This window comes from Gossypium arboreum, chromosome 2, assembly GCF_025698485.1.
Source record: "Gossypium arboreum isolate Shixiya-1 chromosome 2, ASM2569848v2, whole genome shotgun sequence".
Taxonomy (NCBI): domain Eukaryota; kingdom Viridiplantae; phylum Streptophyta; class Magnoliopsida; order Malvales; family Malvaceae; genus Gossypium; species Gossypium arboreum.
In genome coordinates this window covers 68,365,568-68,375,493 of record NC_069071.1, presented here as the reverse complement: position 1 = coordinate 68,375,493, position 9,926 = coordinate 68,365,568, and positions in this window count along the sequence as shown.

Here is a 9,926-nt window from a genome sequence, read left to right as displayed (position 1 = left end):
GTATCATAAAGAGAAAATGTACCAGTAATCACATCGGGAGATGACGCATCCTCACAAGCACTGTAACACGTCTAACCTGTATTTGTCGCCGGATTAGGGTTACGAGGCATTATCGGTCATATCACAGTTCATACAGATAATCATTACATTTCACAACTAGAAATTCAATCACATCAAAGCTCGTAACTTAATCAAATATCGAATCTTAAAATCATAACAATCATAACATTGCATAATTAAAATATATTTACCGAATCAATAATTCAATACTAACCATGAATTACAATTATTGTATACCTAAAACATGAACCAATCCAAACAATAAATTAAGCAAACATTTTTTTTAAATAATATGGCCATTAAATCCATGATATTCGAACACTTAAATTAAAACTATGTATGTTTCATTTTGTAAACTAAGCACATAAATAACCATACCAATCCGTATCACATGGTTATATAATCATTAACTTATAAAATCTTAACTAACTTTATAACATAATTCTATCTACATTTAACTTTCTTAAAATATGTGCAAGTTACCATAAAAACCATAGCTATAATAAACTCCAATGCAGAATTATCCATAATAACATTATAGGCTAATCATCATGTCAAAATTTATACACACTTAACAAATTCATTTCTTGCTTATTCGGCTATCAAGGCTAACCACATAGATAGTACAAATTATGCCATTCAATCATAAGCTAAAATATGCCATTTCCTAATCATAACAAAGTTGATCATTTCACAACCAATGACTTCATAGGCATAATTATTAATTAAACCTATTACTAGCCGAATATAAACATGCATTTAATTCACTTATTAACTAATCATATAACCAATACAACATGTTTATAAAATAATCATGAAATCAAACCAATTCATCCTAATTCATAAGTACAAATGCTGAATCAAACCATGTTTATTACACATATTATGCATTGTACCAAAATATCACACAAGACCAACTTGCTTCTTATCAATTCAGTTAGCAAAATTAACTTGAAACACTTTCCTCGATTGTTATTTAACAATCAAACCTATATAACCAATTCACATTCAATATATACTCATCATATCAACTCAGGCCAATCTACACTATAAAACCATACATAATACTTCACATTGTAGAAACAAATATCCATCCACCACACAGTTTATAGCATAAAACACACTTCCAAAATAATCTTAGACCATAGTTGAATACACACAAGCCATAATATTATAATCAAGCCATTTTCACATGGCTATTGATATACATACAAATTCAAGTTCAAACATATTAAGACTAGTTTATACATATATACACTTCAAAACCAACCAAAACAAATGCTAGACTATACATGCCATATGTTCATAGTTCAAGCTTTTAAAATACCAAAACAACGTTCAATAGTGTGATTGATTTCCTTGACGATCCCTGACCTTGTAACTAGCTTCCAAAATCTATAAAACAACGAACGAACAAACACACAGTAAGCTCAAATAGCCTAGTAAGTCATAAGTAAATAAATTATCAAATGAATATTAGCATTATAATTTCAACTTGGCCGAATACGAACAACCTCATGTACATATAAATCACTCTTTTAACATGCATAATTTATATCATCATCTCAAGTACTATACTTACCTTATTTTCATGAACATTTAACTTCGCACATACCTGAACCATTTAGCTCGATTTCACATTCGATCTTAACTCAACATTGCCTGTTGAACCATTCAAAATCAATAAGGATACTCGGATAGCTCGAAAAGCTCGTACAATGCCAACGTCCCAGACGATGTCTTACATTTAATCAAATATAGATGCCACTGTCCCAAACAAGGTCTTACACGAAATCATATACGAGGCCAATGTCCCAGACATGGTCTTACAATCAAATCTCAAATCGATGCCAACGTCCCAGACATGGTCTTACATGAAATCACGTACCGAACTCCTATGTCATGACATATGTATCCTAACTATTCCTATGGTTCGTACGGGGCTTTCGGACGCTATTATTCGATCGATTCATGCTCGTAACAAATCATTCCATGCTAAATTCAATTCGTCAATGTAGTTATACATACATACAATTCAATTCGGCTATGTACAAAATAAATACATTCAATTTAACATCATTTATTCACTTACGAACTTACCTCGTAGGAGACGAATGGACTGAGATGACTATTCGATAACTTTTAATTTTCCCCGATCTAAATCTGATTTCCTCTTTTATTGATCTAAATTAATAAAATTTAATTTGTTTATTCATATATTCATTCAAATTCATCCTAAAACATATAAATGGGCAAATTGCACTTTAGCCCCAAACATTTTACATTTTTTACAATTTAGTCCATATTTCAAAAAACACAAAATATTCAAAATTTCACCGCACCCAAGCATAGCCGAATTTCACTAAGGTCTCTAGCAGCCCATTTCTTTCATTTAATTCACATTTTGACCCTTCAATTTACATTTTTACCAAAAATCACTTAATTAAACTTAATAATCTAACAACAAAAATTTATTTTTCATCATCAAACAACAAAAATAACAAGCTCTCATCAATGGCAAATCACAAAATCCACAACCAATTCAAAAATTCAAGCATGGACTAGCTAGTATTCAAAACAACAATCTCATAAACGTAAAAATTATAAAAAAACGAACAAAGAACATACCTAATTTAAATCTTCAAAGTGCCGAACCTAAAACAACTAAAATGGCTTCTTTGTTCTTCAAGTTTTGGCAAATAAAGATGAATATGCGTATGTTTCTTTAATGATTTATTTTAGTTAATATATTGTAAAAGCCAATTTACCTTTTTAACCTTTATAAATAAACATAAAAATCATATAATTTAAGTCCATTACCGTCCATACTAATGTTCAATGGCTAAATTACAACATAAGGGCCCCACATAATAAAAGCCATAGCAATATAGCAATTTGACAATTAGCACGTCACTTTTGTATTTTACGCGATTAAATCCTTTTAGCAAATTGAGCATACAAACGATAAAATTTTCATACGAAACTTTCACACATATTAATTCACATACTGTAAACACCAAAAATAATATTAAAATAATTTTACAACTTCAGATTTGTGGTTCTGAAACCACTGTTTTGGTTTAGCTAAAACTGGGTTGTTACGAGCACAAATGGCATCAGCTCTAGCTGGTGCTCTGGCCTCAGATCTCAAGGCTGTATCTTTCGTTACACCTTTAGTGTTAGTTCCATTCCCAGTATTTCTAGATTTTCTACCCCTATTGGTAGTATTTCTCAGCCCCTTGCTTTCAAATCTTATCAACCGAAGGCTTATTCTGCCTTACCAAATCCACACCTTGGGGAACTACAGGAATCAGTTGAGGAAAAGGATGGGGTAGAGGATGTTGAGCATTCAAATTTGTTCGAACAAACACCAAATACCACTCATTCATCATGTGGAGGAAGGATTCTCAAGCCCCTCCTCCCTGACTAACCGTGGGAGGTCTATTTTCAGATAATGCTGCCCCATGAGTAGGAGCAGGCGCATTACTTTCTGCATCGTCAGCTACTGTAACAACCTAATTTAGGGCCTAATCGAAATAGTAGTCTCGAGACCATAAATCTAGAGTCAAATAAATTATTTTATAATTATTTAGATGTTATAGCATGTTTCTAAGAGTGCATGAAAAATTTGGTGAGTTAATTGTGACGTTTGTGAGCCCAATTGAGAAAAAGGACTAAATCGCATAAAATGCAAAAGTCCTATTTTGATAGCTAAAAGTGCCAAATAGATAGAGAACCTAAATTTGGGATCTTTAAAGGGAAATTAGACCCTTTAGGGAGGCATGGCCGGCCATAGGAGACAAACTTGGTCAAAAAGAACAAATTTGGTGGGTTTAGTGGCTAAATTGATTAAAATAGAAATAAAATAAGAGAAAGATGATATCACTTTCTCACCTTCTTCTCTACCACCGAAATTTTTAGCAAAGAAATGGGTTTTTAAGAGATTTAAATTTTAGCAACTTTAAGTCTTCACAAGTAAGTGATTTTAATGGCTTTTCTTGAATATTTTTGTACTTTTGAAACCCTTGAAGCATGAGCTTTCAACTGAAGGTACTATTTTGTAAAATAATCAAGAGTGTAGGGTTTTTCCATGGAAGGTTTTGTAATTTTTTCTGAGTTTTTATGGAAGAAAATAAGTCTTGGGTGTGTTATGAACAAATTTTGTAAAAGGTGTTAGCATGAAAACACCTAAAAGGACTATATTGTATAAGTTGTAAAATAGATGTTAAGTATGTACAATAGTGGGAATTTGGAGTTGCTATAGGATTAAAAAGGGTTTGTCTAGGCTTAAGATATGAATAAATTTGATAAAAATCAAGTTTCGGGCCTAGGGGTAAAATGGTCATTTTGTCAGAGTCTAGGGGCAAAATGGTCATTTTACCAAAGATATGAAATTTTTATTTCTTAATTTTATTTAGTGACCAAATAAGTGCATTTTGCGATTATAGATCAAGAGTTACAAAATCTAAACTTAAACCGGGGGAAAGCCAAGCAAATCGATTAAATCGACTAGTCGCTACATTTTGTAATTCAAGGTAAGTTGTATGTAAATAATACAACTAAAATGTTAATGTATATGTTGAATTGTACTTGAATTTAATATAGCATGAATTGCTTGATTTTGGAATTGGGAAAGCATGATGGTAATAGAGATAGTAGAGTTCCCGTTTGAACCTAGGAAATAAATCAGATATTCATGCCATAACTTATAGGTTATTGTGAGCTAGTGTAAGACATGTCTAGGACATGCATCGGCCACATCATGAGAGCCAGTGTAAGACCATGTCTGGGACATGGCTTTGGCATTGAGATGAGTGCTGGTGTAAGACATGTCTGGGACATACATTGGCCTCGAGACACAAGTCGGTGTAAGACCATGTCTGGGACATGCCATCGGCACCTTACGCCATGTTTGAGGCTTAATGAATATATAATAGTGTTCCAAATGGTTCAACCATGAAAGTTATGATTTCAAGTTAACGAGGAAAGTATAACTGTGTTGTGAGTGGTACAGGTACCTGTTTGGTATATATAGAATATGAGCCTACTTTTATGATATACGATGTGTACTGAATATTGATGAGTAAGTTTTACTTATGCCCAATTGTATATTATGACCTTGTTGATGAATGGTAAAGTTATGTTGTAAATTTATTTATGTGCAACTTACTAAGCCTAATGCTTACTCCCTCTCCTTTGCCATTTTTTTTATAATGCCGCCTATCTAGCTCGAGGATCAATGGAAGTTAGAGATATCGATCACACTATCAATCAAAGCATTCGGTATAGTTTGATTTTTATTTTTGAATATGGCATGTATAGGGAACTAGACTTGTGTTTTGTGTCGTTATCAAGTTGGCCAAATGTGTTGGCTTGGGATAAAACTCTCATTTTGTGTTAAGCCTCGAATGATGGTTAATATTCATTTTGATTTATATATACAAAGATGTTATCTTCATAGATGAGTAAAATACACACATGGAATGTTGTTTATTGTGGCTGATTTGGTTGCGTGAGATAGCCTTGTATTGGCTTTGGTTTCTAATGTGTAGGTTGTGTAAGTAAGGGTCGCAAACAGGCTCAGTAAATAGCCTTATATTGTCCACACGAGTAGACACACGGGCGTGTGTCTAGGCCGTATGCGACACACAGTCTGCCCTATGGGCGTGTGATCCGGCCGTGTGTCCCCTGTACGTGAAAATTTCAAGTCAGTATGTATGGTAGTAAACACACGGGTAGAGACACAGCCGTGTGTCTCAGCCGTGTGATAGATACGGCCTAACATATGAGCATGTACATTGGCCGTGTGACATTTTGAGGATGCTGACGTCGAAAACAAAATGTCTATGTTTTTGCACACGGGCTAATACACGGGCGTGTCATGGCCGTGTGAAGGACACGGGCGTGTGCCAGGCCCTGTGAAAACCACTGTAGGTGTGTATTTAAAAATATTTCCACACGATTGGAGGACACAAGCATGTCCTTGTATTGCATAGGTCGTTTGAGCCACACAGCCCATCACACGACCATGTCAAAATGGCCACACGGGCAGGTTGCCCTTCCATACGGGCATGTGCCTTGTTTCAAAGTCAAATTTTCTATAAATGGTTTAAGGACCCGGGTTAATCCCGAGTAGTTTTCAATGGTCGATTTGGGGCTCGTAGGCTCATAATAAGAAGTTTTAAAGTAGAAATTGAAAAAGTTTTAAATTGGATCGAGTCTTGGTGACTTGTGAACATTTGGGTGCATGAGATCAGTTAGGTAATGCCTCGTATTCCGCTTCGACGTGAGCTACAGGTATGGGGTGTTATAGGTACAGCTCGTTCGGGATCCATTTACTATATGAAAACACAGTCTAAAATTGTCAAGAGTCACCACCCTATAAGAATTCATATATGGCAGGTATAACTAGACTCTTACACACACTATGCTAGCCCGATAATCGACTAAGCTGTAGCTCTGATACTATTAAATGTAACACCCCTTACCCGTATTCGATGCCGGAACAGGGTACGAGGCATTACCAGGCTTAAACATAAGCAAACATACATTTAACGAGCAATGAATTTTCGTCCAAATTAAAACTTTTTGCATTTAATCATAAAGTCCCTAATATTAGCCTACGAGGGCGAAAACCTGCATATAAAGTGGTTCGGGGCTAAACCGAGAACTTTAGAAAAATTTACAAAAACTTAGACAATTTTTCACTAAACAGGGGTCACATGCCCGTGTGGACATGGGACACGCCCATCTGGGCAGACCGTGTGGTCACACACGCCTGTGTCTCGAACCCGTGTACCTCTCTTTTTGTCACCTAAGAACAAATTAAAGACACACGGCCAAGTCACTTGCCCGTGCGCTAGGCCTTATGGTTGGTTTAAAATTTATAATTTTTCACAAAATAGGTGCAGACTCCACACGCTCGGGACACACACCCGTCCCTGAAGCCGTGTCACCCACACGGCTGAGACACACGCTCGTGTCTCTGCCCATGTGCTCAATTCTGAGCATTCTGTTTTGCAAAAATTTAGGGTGCAGGGGACACACGGCCTAAACACATACCCGTGGGGCAAGCTGTGTGTCACATACAGCCTAGACACATGCCCGTATGCCTACCCTTATAAATAAAAATAAGGCTATTTACCAAGCCATTTTGCCACCCTTTAATGAACACACCTACACAACACAACATAGCACTAATTCAAGCATTTATATATAACTAATTCAGCCACAACTAAGACATCAACACATCATTCACATGCTACCATTTATCATTCACTAACATCACATACTTATCAACTCAGATCAAGTGAAATCCTATATCCATGAAAGGCATCATCATATAAATTGATTATACCAATATTAGCCAATTTCAAATGGCCTTATAAAAAATGAACTTTCAACCAATATAAGAAAACAATTGGCTAAATCAATTATGAAACATAACAAAATGACCATAACTCAAAATGTTGAAATCATTGGTACCAAAATAATTGTTGATAGTGTGAGTGGACCTCCGACGATCTCCGATCCCCGAGCTAGCTTGGTGACACTATAAGACAAGGGAAAGGAAAGGGGAGTAAGCTATAAAGCTTAGTAAGTTCCTATGCAAATAATAAGCATTATAACCACACATTTACATACAATTAACATGATGAAAATTAGCACGAATGTTATTAAAATCTTATAGTCATAACTTACTCAATCACAACCTTACCAAGGTTTCATCACATATCGAGCTCAGTACGTATGAGTTTTACGTACATGCATGTACCAACTCGCAATATAACCATAGTCTTTCACAACTTTGACATTCCCGTTGAACACTAAGAATATTAACGGATGCTCAAAAATTTTTCACATAAGTGCCATACATGTAGCCAAAGCTACCTTACATCTCATAATACATATAAGCTAGTTTTCGAGCTACTTACGAGCCTGCTCACACAAGCTGTTAGTCAGGACGTAGCTACACAGTGCTGCTCACACAAGCTGTCAGGTATCCGTAACTTATGAGGACTACCCAACCACTGGTAGGACATACGAGACCAGCACCCGGATCACATAAACACATAGGTCCCTAGTGACATGTCACTCATATTCTATTTTATTCCTAAAGCTCAACCGGGAATTCTCGCTTGTCGAAACTTCGTCGAATACTTCCAAAGAGTCAATCACAACTCATACAAGCATTTAAAACATAAATATAACAATTCATTATTTATATACGAACTTACCTTAGTACAAAAATAGTAGAATTTGACCAAATCGCCAAACACTTTATTTTTCTCCCGATCTAGGTCTGAACCTCGTTTTTCTTGATCTATAATAAAAAACTTAACTTATTTAATGCACACATTGTTCAAATCAGTCCAAAAATCATATTATGGAAAAATTACATTTTTACCCCTAATGTTTCACATTTTTACAATTTAGTCCCTAGGCTCATATAATGATTTTCATCCAACTTCTTCATTACCCAAGCCTAGACGAACCATTTTCATACTTATACCAGCCCAAATTTTCCTCTTATTCACACTTTTACTACTTATTTTATAACTTTTACAAACAGGTCCTTTTTGACATTTTTACCGAAAATCACTTAGAAAAAGTTATTTTTCTAACTCAAACATGCATTTTCTACCATTAGCCACCAAAATACACACATTTCTAACATGGTTCAAACCCTATACCTTAATTATACCTCAAATTAGGCTAGAAATAGGTAGATCGACTTACAACGACTTTAAAAATGTAAAGAGCATTAAAAACGGGGCAAGAATGGGCTTACAATTGAGCTTGGAAGATGAAAAAACCCTAGCTATGTATTCCTTAGGGATATTCGGCCATGGGAGAGAAGATGGAAAAAGATTTTGGCTTTATTTTTTCTTTTTAATTCATTTAATTACCAAATGACTAAAAATGTCCTTTTCTTAAAACATAAAATTTCTCTTACTCCATGTCCATTTTTGTTCACTAACTTAATTAGTAGCCTAATTACCATCTAAGGACCTCTAATTTAAAATTTCATAGCAATTAGACACCTATAGCTTATAGAAATGAAGTTTTGCACTTTTTGCAGTTCAGTCCTTCTTGCTAAATTGAGTGCTCAAACATCAAAATTTTTCAACAAAAATTTCATAGAACAATTCCATAAACTATAGACCATAAAAATATAAGAAAAAAAAATTTTCTGCGTCAGATTTGTTGTCCCAAAACCACTGTTTAGACTAGCCCCAAAATTGGGCTGTTACAACACCCATGGCATTGTGTGAGACGAAAACACTCATGGTGTAGCCTCCAGTAAGATGAAGACTAGACTAACAGGTCACAGCATGAGGACGTGTAAGTCCATATGGCTGAGACTAATTACATGATATGAGAGTAAGAATATTCATGGTGATGCCTTCGGTAATATGTAAACTGGACTGACAGATTAGGACATGAAAATACATATAAGTCCATGAGGGTGAAATCCATGGAACCTTCTGTGGAAGTCCGTAAGGACAGTAAAAATGTGATTTTGTATGTTGCCTTTCTGATGAATTCTAAAACATCTATGTGGCGTATCCTATATGGACTTTGTGGAAAATCCTGTAACATTTTATTGACGTATTCGGTGATGTCTGTGTGGTAGAATCTAGTTATTCTCCTTTGTGGCAAGTTCAAGGTAATTTCTGAGATTTTATTTGAAAGATAATTCAATGTTAAGAATCTGATACGTCTTAAGCTAATTTGTTTTGATTAGTCTTGTGATGAAATTGAATGAGTTCTAAGGGAAGTTTCTTAAAAGAAAGTATGTATCTGTATTTTTAAAAAGGGAATCCACCATAGTAGTTTGTCAGTAAAGGATATGGGCTTATTCA